Source organism: Thunnus albacares, chromosome 4 (assembly GCF_914725855.1).
Source record: "Thunnus albacares chromosome 4, fThuAlb1.1, whole genome shotgun sequence".
NCBI lineage: Eukaryota > Metazoa > Chordata > Actinopteri > Scombriformes > Scombridae > Thunnus > Thunnus albacares.
Genome location: NC_058109.1, coordinates 4,472,807 through 4,488,541, shown reverse-complemented (window position 1 = coordinate 4,488,541; position 15,735 = coordinate 4,472,807). Strand labels below are relative to the sequence as shown.

At 36.8% G+C, this 15,735-nt stretch overlaps 1 protein-coding gene across 8 annotated transcripts in view; it reads right to left on the bottom strand.

Moving 5' to 3' along the window:
• LOC122980860 (polymeric immunoglobulin receptor-like) overlaps positions 1-15,735 on the bottom strand; it is a 46,855-nt gene that overhangs the window by 18,332 nt on the left and 12,788 nt on the right. Inside the window, exons 1-6 of one of the 8 annotated variants that reach the window (XR_006403100.1) lie at positions 13,120-13,954; positions 12,336-12,401; positions 11,903-12,054; positions 4,420-4,534; positions 4,038-4,135; positions 1,214-1,295 (exon numbers count right to left, since the gene is read on the bottom strand). The exons of 1 other annotated variant lie outside the window; for it this stretch is intronic. The gene's annotated coding sequence lies outside the window, so the exon portion shown is untranslated. Of the gene's footprint in view, positions 1-1,213; positions 1,296-2,857; positions 4,136-4,419; positions 4,535-11,902; positions 12,055-12,335; positions 12,402-13,119; positions 13,955-15,735 lie in introns of those variants that run through there. 6 more of the 8 variants (XR_006403104.1, XR_006403102.1, XR_006403103.1 and 3 more) reach the window with 6 other exon arrangements.

Below are 15,735 nucleotides of genomic sequence, written 5' to 3'. Positions count from 1 at the left end.
AGAAAAGTAAAACATGCAAAACTGAACATTGTAATACTTTGCTAACACATGTTGGAAATGTATCATCACGCTCATATACAGTAAAGGGTGCATCATGTGCATTTATCTATTCATTAATTCTGCCTCTCCTGTCCTGTAATGTTTGCTTCATAGCAAATTGATTTCCATTTTTGCTAACTTGGTTAGCTCTGTACAGTAGAAAGTTGAAAGAGAAGCAGACCTCACTGAATGTGAAATTTTATTTCAGAAGCCTGGAAAGAAATGTCAGCACACTCTGGGATTTGAGAAAACCTCCAAATTAGCATGAACAATACATCAGTTTTATTCATTCTGTTATCACCAAACTGTGGTTTGTGTGCTTGTGTGGGATGGTAGATGTGGGTGAAAAAAATAGATTCACATAAGAATCCCAATTCTTAAAAAGAATAAATGACACTTTAATTTCATTAATCTTATACTGAAGAAGACTAAGATACTTCCAAATTAATGCAGTTCACTTTTCTAAATCAAAAAGCTGCAAACTTTCACACACTTTTCTCTACTTTTTTCTGTTTGTCAGATGTGACCTTCATCAAGACCTTTTAGTTTAAATGTCAGTTATGTTTCATATTAAAATTCAGTGGACACAGGACACCAGTGAATGACACACAGTGTGTTGACGGAAGCAGCAGAAGAACTAAAAACATTCCCTCTCTTTCTATTTATTGAATCAAGAATTGGCTTTGAATCAATAATCAATTCTGAATTGAATCGTGACACAAAGGATCAGACTCAAATTGTGAGATTCCCAAAGATTTCCACCCCAATGGGATAGATATACTGTAATTATAACATGCAAACAAAATACAGATACATTTCTGAAATATCTTTCAATGCCTGATGCCTGTGTGTTGTGTTGTTACATTTTTGTTAGTTTTCTTCATGTTTTCTTAGTGATGTTTTGTTAAACTTCACTCTGTCTTTGATACAGATGCAGCATCTCTTACCGACTTTCAGTTCCAGTTCATCAGGTTCCTCAGGTGGCTTAAGTCTTTGGTAAAATTTACAGTTGTACTTCCCAGAGTCATCATGTTCAAGTTGTTTAATGGCCATCCTGAGATTTTTATTTCTTGTATCATGGTACAGGGGAAATCTGCTCTTCTCTTCCCACACATACTTTTTAGTGGTTTGTGTGTTTTTTCCTCCGGGTTTAATAACCTCTGTCTTTTGATATTCTTGATCTTCTCTTGGGTATTTGCAGGTGAATTCAACCCATCCTCCTTCACATCCCTTCACTTCAGACGAGGCCTCACAGCCTGTTGATCAGACAAAGAGAAAAGTTTCCATCATGTCAGACACTGAAACAATCCCAGAACAGTCTGAATAAGAACTGTATCAACAAAACATCCACTGTCTCATCATGCTGGTAAACAGACTTTCTGGATTAATCAATAGATCACAGAGTTGTTCAATTATTGTTATTATTATTATTGAATGTGTAATATTATTCACACATATAGTGTTTTTGTGGTAATTTCTGTAGAGATTCTGAAAGGCCTCTACTCATAAAATCTTAGTATTAATTTAAATAAATTTTTTGTTGTATGTGTAATTTTTCAGTGTAACAGCAACTCCTGCCACAGTGTATTTTTTGGTTCTGCCACCAAGAGTCGCCAAAGTCAGGTTTTCAAATCCCAGTGGCTTCATGATTCAAGATAAGAAAAATAAAGTTTGACTTTGTATTTCATCCTTGACAAATGTAAGGAATTTTTATTTATATTTTTTTAAATTCTCAGAAAATGTATGTGTTAGTGTCTGTTCACCAGAGGAGTTTTATACACTCATTATCTTTCTTTAACTACTGTGTTATAAATGATTAATACTGAGAGTAAAACAGGTGTCTTTCTAACCCTACCAGTCCCAGCGACCCGTCCACTGTTTAAAAAATCCCCTCCAGACATGTTTTAACACATAAAAATACTTTTTTTCACAAAATATTAAATTACTTTTTAAAAATCCTTAAAATTACATCTTTTCCTTTTCTCTCATTAAAAATCCAGAATCTCTGAATATGTAAATATTGTTCATTTCAAAAGTCAACTGCTGGACACAAGATGTCTCCTCCTTCACTGTAAAGTTCACTCTCAGTGTTTGTGCACTGGAGGCTTCAAGTTTCCACATCACACTTGTGGAAGTTACAAACTAGTTGTGAAATCACAAATCATGCTCTTACGTAAACACATTAAACTGAGTTTTAAGGTGATCTCAGAAAAACTTTCCTCATTCAGCAGATGAACGTGAAAACAAACTCTGCACACACATCAATCAAATATCAATATGTCAATCACTAGCCCTGGACCTAACAAGCAAAATGAGCCATCACTATTAGTTTTAACCCTTTCTTGTAAATAGTTATGCCCATTCAAACATGTCCATCAAAGTTTGGATGTTTCTCATTGTATAGTGCTTTTGTTAATTAATGTTTATGATCATTTAGCAAACTGTTTACATTCTAGCTGTTCACCCTTGACCTCTATAAAATCAAAAAGGTCAGTGGCATAGTTTGACCTGAGTAAAAGTGGAGTAAAATATAATTTGAGAACCATAAATGTTTGTTTTTCTTTGTCAGTTTTCACCTTTGTCGTTTATTAATTATGAAGCTGTTAAAAGCTTAATGTTGCTGTCAGTTTCACTAAAAACTTTACAGATTTCACTCATCAGTTGTATTAAACTGTTTTAAATATTTCAAAAAACACATAATGGACACTGTCAAAAATGCATTTTGTGATATTTGTGATATAATTCATCATAAATCTTGAATGGAATTATTCACATCAAATATTTCTTTCATTTTCAAACAGTCCTGGTTGACATGAAATAAAAATGGGTTCATATGCACAAACATGGCATAAACAGGATATAAACATAACATTTATCAGTCTGTAATATCTGTAATCGGGTATTAGTAAACTTTTTACCTGCCGTTAGTGAGAGGATGAGGAGAATAAAGCTCCTCATTATGTTGGCCTTCGATGCTGAGATCCTTCGTCCTCGAGTGTTAACTCTAGTTGGTTATTTCCTCTTGTCACTACAGTTGTTTTGTCTCAAGTGTTGTGTTTCATGGATTTCTGATATATTACCTAAAAACATCACAAACCTTTGTCTGTCCTTCCCCTTTTTTTCTGTCTCAACCTGAACTCCTTCCTCATTGTTCATCACTACTTGATGTCAACAGTAAACACCAAATACATGGTCAGAAAGACAGAGAAAGAAAAATACACCAGATTCATAGGAAACCTCTGATGCAAACATGATGTGTCAGATAGAACGTAACTTACAGTATGAGGAGGAGAGACACAGCAAATAATAAAAGGCAAATAAAAGCTGCAAGCAGCAATGATGGAGCCCTCACACCCTCATGCACGTCGGGCTGTGCCACAGTCAAAGTGCTGTTATTGTGGAGCAACATGATGCAGCAATACCTTTACCAGAGGACAACTGACACGCATATATATTTTCCTGATCGCATGTAGGAGATAACTATCACATCCTGTATCCAAGATGTGATGCTAGAAAACACACATTAAATGTATGTTTTGTTGCTGCACATCAAATTTAGATCACACACTTTAAATTTCATGTAAATCAAAGGAAGTTTGTAACATAAGGCTTGCTTCTTGTTGCCACTAGGCTGTGCTACACAAGTGGGTCATTAATGCAGCAATACATTAAGTCAACGTTACCTCACATGCATATGCATTGTCATGAAAATCGGATGTTAAATACCACTTCCTGTTTCCACTATGTGGTGGACACAGGAACACTCACTAATTATATGTCATGTTGCTGTATGTCGTGTGTAGACCACACCATGTAATTCAGATGACACTACATTATCCATTACAGGAAACAGGTTAGGCATAACCCATGATGGCTAATTTCATAAGTCAGACCCCTGATAACTTGTAGTCATGTGGCCATGTGTTGCTGTCCAAATGCCTACAGACAGCACTATAAACCTCAAAGTATCTAAAAAAGAAATCATATATCACACATACCTTCAAGTATTTCTCTTTAAAAACCTAATAGATTGCTGTACAGGTTTTTGTTGATACTCCCACTCGTAACTGGTAAGAAAGACTGCTGAAGCTTTCCCCTGTAAATATTAACAAGTACATAACTCAGTTATCTATACTACATGGTTCCAACACCTTTTCCAAGGTCAAATCAAGCACTTTTCAGGCATTTCAAGGTGCATTTTCAAGCTTTTCCAGCACCTTACAGCTGTGGTAAATTACATATTTATGTACAGTATATACGTTATATACAGTTACTGATTATTGCACTTTTTCATCACATTAAATTAGACGTAACCCTTAAAAAAGGATAATATACAAACAAAAAGTGCAGTAATGTTAAATATAATGAAACCTTGCCTACCTGTTTCCAAGAAGCGCAGTGTCATCATCAGTTGTTCTCCAATGGAGATACAGTCCCAGTAGTTAGTGTTTTGCCTCTGGATGATTGGACTGATAAGTTCCTTCAACACGTGGAACTGGACAGGAAAGAGCCAAGCAAACTTTTTAAAATTGGAGGTTTCATTTAACTCCAGCTCTAGACAGGTTCAGGGAAGCCCCTTGAGCCTGCCGCTGTAGTATCTATGATTTCATCCATTTAGTGCGGTTTCTCCTTATTTTTCGTCTCTGCCTCTTTCTTTCTTAAAACGCTTAATAAACTCCAGCTTATTCAGAATGCTGCAGCCAGAGTATTAACCAAAACCAGAAGGTGTGAACACATCACTCCTGTTTTAATTTCTCTTCACTGGCTCCCAGTAAAGCAAAGAATTGATTTTAAAATACTTCTTATAGTTTTTAAAGCTATGAACGGCCTAGCTCCCTCCTATGTTGTTGACATGCTCTCTGAATACACGCCAGACAGACCCTTGAGATAATCAAATAAAGGTCTCCTCACCATACCTAGAATAAATACTAAATCAGCTCATGGTGCCTTCAGCCATTATGGTCCTACTCTTTGGAATTCTCTACCATGTGAACTCAGGTCTGTTACAACAGTGTCCTCCTTTAAAAGCAGACTAAAAACATATCTTTTTTCACAAGCTTTTAGTTAGGTTAATGGGTAAAACCTTTTTAGAAACAGTATTATTATTGTTATTTCTTTTAACAATGATAATAATACCTTCTTACCCTACTCTCTTATTGTAATACCCTCTCACCTTCTAATTTTTTATGCTGTCTTACATGTTTATATGTTTTTATATATGTAACATATTATTTTATGTTTTATCTTATTTGTTTTATATATGTAATGTTAATGTAATGTTATATATTTCTGTCATGTACGATCTTTACTTGTTTTTAAGCACATTGAGTTCATGCCTGCCATATGAAATGTGCTATATAAATAAATTTGACTTGACTTGACTTTCTTCTTCCACGAGCAAAAGACCAAGGCTGACAATGCCAGTGCCATTTGCAACTTATCAGACATTTTCTCGATTAGAAGTAGCTATACGAAACCATCTGTGGTGAGCGAGAGTGGTGTGAAAATGCTGGGCAAACGCTGCTTTGTTTATCTGCATTCCTAGGTCTTCCGGTTTCCCTTTTTGAATGATGAATACAGACTACTGTCATCTGGTATGGAGAGTTATTTCCTTTCACGCAGGTGCAGAACGTACGTGCTAGTTGGCCATCAGCTGTTGTCTTTGTAGTGTGTTCAAGTGCAACTTTTTGGCCCAGACACAGGCGACGTGAGGTTTAGTGTGTCATGGCCTTACGACTCGAGTTTTTTAATCAGTAGTTCAGCCACCTTTGCTGCATACAATACAGGTACTGAGAGCGTCAGAGCTGGGAGTGTCACATCTTGTCTGGACTTTCTGTTTGTTTTTTGGACTCTCTGTGTTTTTGTTCTTTTGGGTTTCTGTGTTGCACTCATGTTGCCTGGATTTGGTTTTCTCTGTTTCCCTTGTGTGTTCCTTCACTCCTCCTGTGTTCATGTGCATCTCCCCTGCCCTGTATTACTCTGCCCTGCTCCTAGTGTCTTCCCCAGTCTATCAGCTCCCAGTCTGCCCTTGTGTTGTGTCACCTGTTCCTTGCCTGATTACTTTAGTTCGTGTTTTATTTTGAAATGTTCTCTCCTTGTGTTTTGTTACCTTTACACCCTGTGTTTTCCCACCTTTGTTGATTGACTCGTGTATCACCTTTGTCTTATTTTCACTGTTCTCAGATCAATTTCTGTCGAGTCGTCTGCGGTTATGGTCAGTGTTCCCTGTTCCTGTGTCTCAGTCTTTCATGTTTATCATTAAATATTCTGCATCTGATCCTGCCTGCCTGCTGTCTCCTGCGTTTGGGTCCACCTGCTCCACTCACTGCATGACAGGGAGCGGGAAATACAGTCGCTCTATGTCCCACTGAACTCCAATTCCATCATCTCTCTCTGTTTCCATCAACACAAAACAAGAATCTGTAAAAGTTGACAGCCTGTCATGTTGTTAACCTGCGTTAGTCTGTGTATAAGGAAGGACGTGGTTAAAAAAAAAAGGCAGAGGTTCGACTGACAAAATACCAGTTGACTCAATGTGGTAAAACAGCTGTGGTTTCGACAGGAAGCATGAGCTGTTTGTTCCACCACCCGCAATACAACATCATCAACAAGACAAGAGTATGGCCAAGAGAAAAGTAATGATAGAAAATTGCACACTTTGTATACACATTTGCTAATTTCACTCTGTACCTTAAGATGGAACGAGATGACAGAAGCCATAAATGTGATATTCACACCTATTTATAATATTACTGCTATCGAAAGCTGCAAGAGATGTTAAGCTAAGCCCATTTTTACTTTGATTTCCTATTTTAGAATACAAGCCTGACGCTGATGTTACCTAATGCCTTTACTGTGTGTGGTTGATGGTTGATTGTGTCAACAGCAGCACTGAAGTCCTGAGGGGCGTACTACAAAGCAAGTTCAACATACCCAGGCTTTCTTTATGTGAGCTGGCTCGACAAACCCTAAACTCACGATCAGAGATAAGTGGTATGATGATGGTGGATATGAACTTTCTTTGTTAACTCAGGCTTTCTGCTTCAGGCTCTGTGCGCGTCCCCATAAAAAGGGGCGTTTGGTGTGTCATTTGACTCTTTTTCCACACAAAATGAACCGATTGTGTGCCGCCTACTTCAGTCAGGAGGACCAGGTCATTATAACGGAGAGCTATGAAGAATATAAATACATCATCACAGCAAAAAGCAACACTGTTGCTGCAAATAAGGCGAGAAAGGAAAGCTGGCAGAAAATTGCTGGTCATGTAAATTTGTTAATTAAAAAGCTAATTAGTTAATATACTTATTTTACCACTCACTGCACTCTCCATGCCTCCCACATCCAGAGCTCTTAAACTTTGAACTTGATGCAGCAGATTTAAACATTATACTCAAGAAGTGCATTAAGGTCTGACTCTGTCCCATAATGAAGGATAAGTGGAAATCACTTTAGGTTCTGGCCAAATCAAAGTGAAATTAATGTTATAGATTTAGTTGCAACTATCCAAAAAACCACAACCAAACAATAATAATGATATACATTTTGTTATATGTGATGATTTACAAAAAAGACACAAGGTAAAGGCAAAGAATTCTGCAAAGAAACCAGCTGAGTAGCTTGTTTTGGGGATATGTATGTCACAGATCGCTCAGTAAGAGTTAATGTGAAAGTTGAGGATGGAGCAGTGCAGCAGGTAGAGGTCCGTGTCTTAAAGATACTAGTGATGTGAATCAAGTGCAGCGCAGGTCTTGAGTCCGGCTTTCAGGTGTTTTCCTGTATCTCCTGATAGATTTGATTCCATCTGTAGGAGAATGTAACGTGTATAGTCTGAGTAGCACATTCGCTATCGTTACAATCAACACTGTCAATACTGATTGTATGATGTAGTTTTTAGTAAAGTAAACAAACAAACAAATAAAACCTTGATGGTACACTTGATGGACACCACCACACAGAGTCCATTTAGTAAACTGGTGTCTGCAGTATCTCTAAACCATATTTGGACTCGACCTGACTTGTTTATGGCAAGACCCACATAAATGTAGATACTGTAATTTATATAATACGCATCTCATGATGTAACACTGAGGCATTTTGCATGTTTAAATGTAACTGTGGCTTAAATATAAATGACCACACACATATTCATAGATCAGTAATCAGGTAACAGTAACCTTTTAACCTTTCTTAAAGGAGGATTAGTAAAAGAAATCTTCATTTTGTTTGGATTTCTGTCACATTATTTACCTCCAGTAGTTGTCTCTAGTTTCTGCACACTGGTGTTTCTTGTGTCAATAGGTTACTTACAAACAGAGCCGCCCCCTTTCACAATCCTTTTCTTTCTTTCTGTCTTTTACTGTTGTTATTGCAACATTGGAAACTGTTGCTAAAGGAGCAATTTAAAGGACGATGAAGCTGCTTATTTTCAAGTCATTATGAGTAAAATTTTTATGTAATTATTGCACTATTATTATCTTATAGTTTATTTTGATACCACAAGTTTTTCTGCTGACAAATGAGAAGCTGCTTGTGAGTGGAATTTCAGTTCAATTCAATACTTAATTGCCATTTCAACAAGTTAATTGGGATTTGGTGCAGTGCAGCTCAAATGCAATACAGTTCATGCATACACATAATTTCTTCCAAACCCAAGAATGATAAAAAAAGTACACAAATAAAGGGTAAATGGTAACAAGAAAAAAAAAGAGTAAAATATTCCCACCCCCGTCCTGACCTCAGTCATTACATGACAACCTTATCACAGACATAGAAAAGGAACGGTGTTCACTGCCATCCACCACAATGTCAGTCCTCTTGCCACCACCAGATGGTACCAATGTAAAAACAAAAAAAGTCAATTTTAGCAGATAGTGAATTTAATATGAGGAGACAATTAATGATGTAATAGGAAAACTGCAAACTTTATGATTGATAAAGGATATGGCTGCCAATTTTGTCTTTTTCTTATTGTCAACAAATCTCATGTGGGGAGCCAAACCAACAATGAACTCATCCTACTTACAAGGATTATGTGTGTGTCCAAAGCCTGATGTATCTTATATATACACAGTCCTTGTGTGTGTGTATACTATGGCTCTACACATTAGATTTGTTGACGATAAGAAAAATATAAAAAATTGACAGCCTTATCCTTAAAGCAGAGGAAGGCCTGATGATTTCATGCAAGGCAAGTTTATTTGTATAACACATTTCAACAACAAAGCAATTCAAAAATTCAAAGTGCTTTACATAGAGCATAAAAGCAACACAAGGCAATGTAAAAAGACATTTAAATACAATTAAAAAGTGTTAAATTGGAAATAAAAAAGAAGCTAAAATAGAATAAGACAGATACAACAAGAGAATAAAAGTTACAGTGCAGTGTAAAATATTAACCCTCAAATTTGGTTTAATAAAAGGTAGCAGCAAACAGAAAAGTCTCCAGCTGTGATTTAAAAGAACTGAGAGTTGCAGCAGATCTACAGTTTTCTGGGAGTTTGTTCCAGGTATGTGGAGCATAAAAACTGAACGCTGCTTCTCCATGTTTAGTTCTGACTCTGGTGACAGAAAGCAGACCTGTCCCAGACGACCTGCGAGGTCTAGATGGTTCATAACGTAGCAGCAGATCAGAAATGTATTTTGGCCCTAAACCATTCAGTGCTTTATAAACCAACAGCAGTATTGTAAAATCAATTCTTTGACAGACAGGAAGCCAGCGTAACTGGAGTGATATGATCCACTTTCTTAGTCTTAGTGAGGACTCGAGCAGCAGCATCTGAATCAGCTGCAGCTGTCTGATCGATTTTTTAGGGAGACCTTTGAAGACACTGTTACAGTCGAGTCTACTGAAGATAAATTCATGGACAAGTTTTTCCAAATCCTGCTGAGACATAAGTCCTTTAATTCTTGATATATTGTTCAGGTGATAGTAGGCTGACTTTGTAATTGTCTTAATGTGGCTGTTTAAATTCAGGTCTGAGTCAATCAATGCAATGCACTCACTCAGCACTTGTATTGGACCAGAGTCCCCTGGTGATATGGTTATGAAAATTTGTGTGTTGTCTGCGTAACTGTGGTAACAGATTTAGTCGTTTTCCATAATCAGTGGGGCGTATTTATCTCAGGACAGCAGCAGCTTTAGCAGCCAGAGAACAAGTAATTTGGGATATATCAGGGGGAAACATACACTTAAGTATAACAAAAGTAAAACTTGAATTTGTTATGCTTGATATAGTATTATGTCAATTGATTATAGAGAGTCAGTGAGACAATCATGAAAATGTTGCAGATTACTCATATAGCAGCATCAGTAGACTCCTAATATCAGAATCAGCTTTATAGGCCAAGTCTGTTTACACATACAAGGAATTTGACTCCAGTTTCTAGGTGCTCTTAATGTACTTACACACAACAATCTTCAGAAAGATACACAAGGACAACAAGCTGAACAAAGATAATTAAACATATCACTATTATGTACAGACAAGAAAGGGAAAAAATATATACATACATGTAGAAACAACACATGGACAACATACAATACATACAACACAAATGCATACAAACATACAATACAGAGTGCAGAAATAAATATTTTATAGGTAAAAAAGTGATAAGTTACGCTATATACATACAGTAGGTGGTTATATATATTAAATTCACTATGTACTGAATCTGGTGAGAGTATCAAGACTGCACTGTAAAAAACTTACTGTAATTTTTACAGTAATTAACTGGCAGCAATTTACAACTTACTGTAATTCATTTTACAGTAAGTTACTTGTCAATTGCTGCCAGTTATTTACTGTAAATATAAACACAGTAAACTTACTATAAAATAAATTACAGTAAGTGTACTGTGTTTTTATTTACAGTAGCAATTGTAAAATGAAACAGTAATTTAATGGTACTGTATGTACTTTTACAGTAGCTGTATGTAACTGTAAAATAAAATACAGTAATTTTATGTTACTGTGTAATGGATTACAGCACCAGGCATTTTGCAGTAAATTAGATTACAGTTCATATAATGCTGTAAACTTTCAAACCACATTTAAATTTCAATAAATGAGTACAGATCTCTCTCTTTAAATGACAATTATTTATCAACTGTTAAACAGCTACTACTACATTTTACTTATTATTTATTTTCACTGTGCACAAGGATTATGCACAATGTTTACAGAAATATAATGGCCTGCTTCCATATGGCAGAAATACCCACACTGAATAGTGAACTGCTGCAATTATATCTGTGATGCACCGTACAATTGGTTTTCCCTCCGACAGGACAGCCTAACAAAATAAGTTGTTTACCCTTAATGACATAAACTGTAGTAAAAGAGCGTGTTGCCTACAGCTCTTCGTCTGCCAGCTCACTTCAGCTGTTTCCTCTTTAGCACAGCACAAAACATTTTGCATAGACCAATGTCTACCGACCAATACTGCAGTCTGTTTTACATTTCCTGTACATGCTTCATAATAAAAGCCACACAGTGGTACACCAGTGAGAAGCTTTTAATGTGAAGTAGCAACAGCAGGAAATATCCGGACTGCATGGGCTTACTTAACACAGCTTAACTTAACAAAGTAAATAAGAATATAGTAAATTAGAATGAAGTAAATATGTATATAATATAGACACTGACACTAGACACTGTTATTTCCTTGAAACAAAACACTCTTAAGTAATCTAAACATGGATATTCAACTTTGGGAGATGTCACTAGGTACTCAGGTGTCCATAGAGTCTTTAAAATTGTGTTTGTGGATGCATAGCCTACTTGTAAAGAGTCCGAGAAAATGAAAGTAAAATGAATCTAAAAGAAATAGGATGTGATGTAAAAATGTTGATGAGCAATACCTTTTGAACTCCAGCGATGTCATTGTTTCCTCCTGATATTCAACTGTGAACCTATAGCAAGATGTGAAGATGGCAGCCAAAGTGGTGATGAAGTCAGGTCTCCATCAGCAGCATCCATTTGGTTGTACACAGGATCTCAGGTTCAGGTTCTCCTGATGGATAATAATCAAACACTGAATTAACAACAATTCTATTACCTTAAAGTACTGTTTTCTCTGTGAAAACTAAGAAACTTACTCAACAGAGACAATATTGTTTGTTAGTTAGTACATGGGAACAGATCAAAGCACATGACTGCTGAGGTGCTTGTGGTTAAGCCAAAATAAATATAAAATATAAATATAAAATATCTAAAAACAGGCACATAGTATAACAAGCACAACTTCCACAAGAGCTGACTAACTTGGCTTTGTCCGTGGATTTTAAATCTTACCTTGCACAGTGAGACCTGGGATGATGAGAGAGACTGGACTCTGGCATCAGCAGGAGTGCTCGTCAGCTGTGAGGAGTAGAAATAAGATGAAGAAAGGCATCAGGATTAAGAGCCGTCCATGACTTTGGAAAACATTATTTTTACTGGGAGTGATTACTTTTTAATTAATCGTCCTATACATTGCATCTCTCTCTCTCTCTCTCTCTCTCTATATATATATATATATACATGTATATATATATAAAACGTACATACACACACACACACACACAAACATACATAAATGCATATACATCTTGAAACACAGTAATTTCACACAGTTTGGTCGTAGATGGTAGACTATCAGACCATTTTGCCTTCTCTATAAGACCTAACGTTAGAATAATTAACTATTAAGTTACAGAGATGAAAAAACAGGGTGATGTTTTCATAGTGAACTAGTGTGACAGTGTTGAGTTAGCCAGGGGTTGTCCCAGGCTAAATAGACTTCACAGTGCTCTCACGAGTCCTATGAAGCAGAATTTATAAAGCTAACATCTGTAACGTTAAGGCATGTTGACAAGTTAGATTTGTAATATGAAGCTGTTTCAGTTTAACACAATGCAGTCAGGTTAACTATGGATTTCTGTTAGCTAACAGACCACTAGCTGACATAATAATGTTAGCACAACACACTTCTGAGCAGCCAGAAATCGATGTGAATAATTTAACTGGAAAAAAAACTAGCTCGGTGTAATGTCTGGTGTTAGTCAGGACCGATTGTTTTAATGTTAAAGACACTTACTAATCAGCTGCTGATGTCAGTGCCTCCTCCTGTTGCTGCTGCTGCTCCAGACTAATGCTAACTTTAACGTTACTTCTCACCACACTGCAAGAAGTGCACTGTCCACACTGCAAAAAATATCTGTTGAACAGACCTCTTTGTGGTCTCTAGTATCTTCCAGTGCTCGTTTCTGAATGTTCCGAGTTTGTTGTGTCCTTTGTTTCAGAGGACTCTGCAGTTAAATGTTAGCTGGTGAAGTTAGCAAGCTGTAGGATGTCAGAAAGTCCATCTATGATACCGTCTGACAACTTTACACCGAGCAAAAACAGACAAGAATATGAAGAAGAAGAAAGAAAATCCTTTAAAGTAAAAAAAGATAATGTAGTAATCCAAACGGCTGCAGTGAAGTAAATTCGTTTGGCGCCCAGATTGACTCAGTGACACTGTTCAAATTTGAGATCACATGATGTTTTTCTTTGGCTCAACCAATCAGCTCACGACTTCACTGACAGCCTGCCGGCTACCGCACCGTAGGGTTCAGGTCATGATATTGTCTGTATTTTGAACATAAAAATAAAACAAATATTTAAAATAAAATAAAAACTTTACTGGTCCATAGTTTTCTTTGTTTGATACGTCAGGGATTTTTGGTCCAATTAATACATTAGGCGGGAAATTCTAATCAATACAGCTCAGTGACAGCACGGCTGTCAGAGACACTTAGAAAATGAAACGAAAATATCAAAACGGTGCCCAAAAACGACACAACAAAGAAAAATCTGCGGAATTTTCTGCCAAACTTACGAAAATTTGGAACGGTAAATCCTGTCAGACGTGAAGAAGGATGCAGTATGTTAACAGGTGGGTTCCTGCATAGCTGATAGTGTTTAGCTACTATACAGTTATTCAACAGCCTTATTGTGTGAAGTTAGTTAGCCTATATGTTATGCTGAGTTTCTTTTCAGAATAATATAATGTTATAAGGCTTTCATATAGCCGAACCTACGGGGAATTTGTCTTTAGGCACAAAAACGGCTATAGCCAACATACAGAGAAAAATATAGCTACTGCCACACAAGTGTCATAAATACAAGATAGGCTATTTCATAAATAAAAACACAAGCTATAATAAAAATGTTAAGGGAATGTTAAAAATTCAGCTTCAGCACCAGGACCAGTCAGGGGGAGAGCCCCGTGCGCCCCGCAGCTTCACCATCCAGTCAGGGGGAGAGCCCCGTGCACCCCGCAGCTTCACCATCCAGCCATAGGGAGAGCCCCGTGCACCCCGCAGCGCAACAGTTCTGTAAGTGGCATTGAGTATTTGCTTATTAAATCCTGCACTCTGCAACAATGTGTAATGGGGAGGAGTCAAATGCGCAGAACCATGGACAGGTCCTGTTTGAATTCATATGAAAAAAAAAAAAACAAAACAACTAATGTTTAAATTATTTAATCTGCACCATGAATTTGAGGAGTTTTATTTGAAGGTATTACAAAATAATCTTCAAATTACTGATTTACTTTATGAAAGGGAAAGCTGCTACCTTAAATAGAGAAGCATAATGGTGTCTGCAGTAGTATCAATATTACTGTGATTTTGTACAGTACTATAATAGTTACTGTGATTTTTTACAGCAACATAATGGTTACTGTGATTTTCTACAGTAGTGTGTTCACTACTGTGATTCTACAGTATCATTATGATTACTGTGTTTTTAGGCCTAATACACAGTACTATATTGTAAAAATATTCATAGTAATTAACTTTGCAGAAACACAGTAAATTACTGTGGATTACACAGCCATTTTTTACAGTGTGACGTTGTGGTAGACAGAGCCACAAGTACACAGAGCGTAAAACAGTCAGGAAGTGAAAGCCACAAACAAAACACCAGACAGTCTCAGCTTGTCTGAAACACCTGCTCCATGTGAGCCTACTTATTAGTTTGTTGCTCTTCCACTGGCCCCCACCTTTGCACGAGCCCTAATATCCCTCTACTACAGTAATAATTAACATTATGGGAGGGGGGATAGGAAATGAAATATTCACTGTGCTCCTTGTAATTTAAGTCATCATTCTGGACAGCATTTTAATCATCAGGAAATGACAGGATATGGTCTGTACGACAAAAGCCTCCCCAGGGGGTTTTAGAAGAGCTGAAGGTGACTCACACTTCCCGAGGATATAATTATACAGTGGAAACTGCTTATAGTGATCACATCCGTCCAGGTTAAATTGATAACTATAAGCGGATGATTATTATAACTGATTTTTTTTCTTATTCTTAATGAACTGAACTGTGATTCATGCAAAGATATTCCAGTAGAGCCCAACATTAAAAAATATAGATGTGTAAATGTGCAGAATACATCTTTACGTGGAAGCATCAGTTGACTGTCTCAGTGCAGTTTGTGGCAGACCTGCTGCTTATCTGAAAGATTGGTCTGATTAAACGTCACAGCAACAGCTTTAAATCATCTTTTAAAATCTGCTAGTTTACTTGCCAAGGCAAAGAGAAACACAACAAACACCTCTTACAGGAAAGGAGGAAACATGAGCTATAAGCAACATGTCTCCAAATGATTTAAGTAATATCAAAGTGACGCGTTGATCTGACAGGATGAGACTTTTGCTTT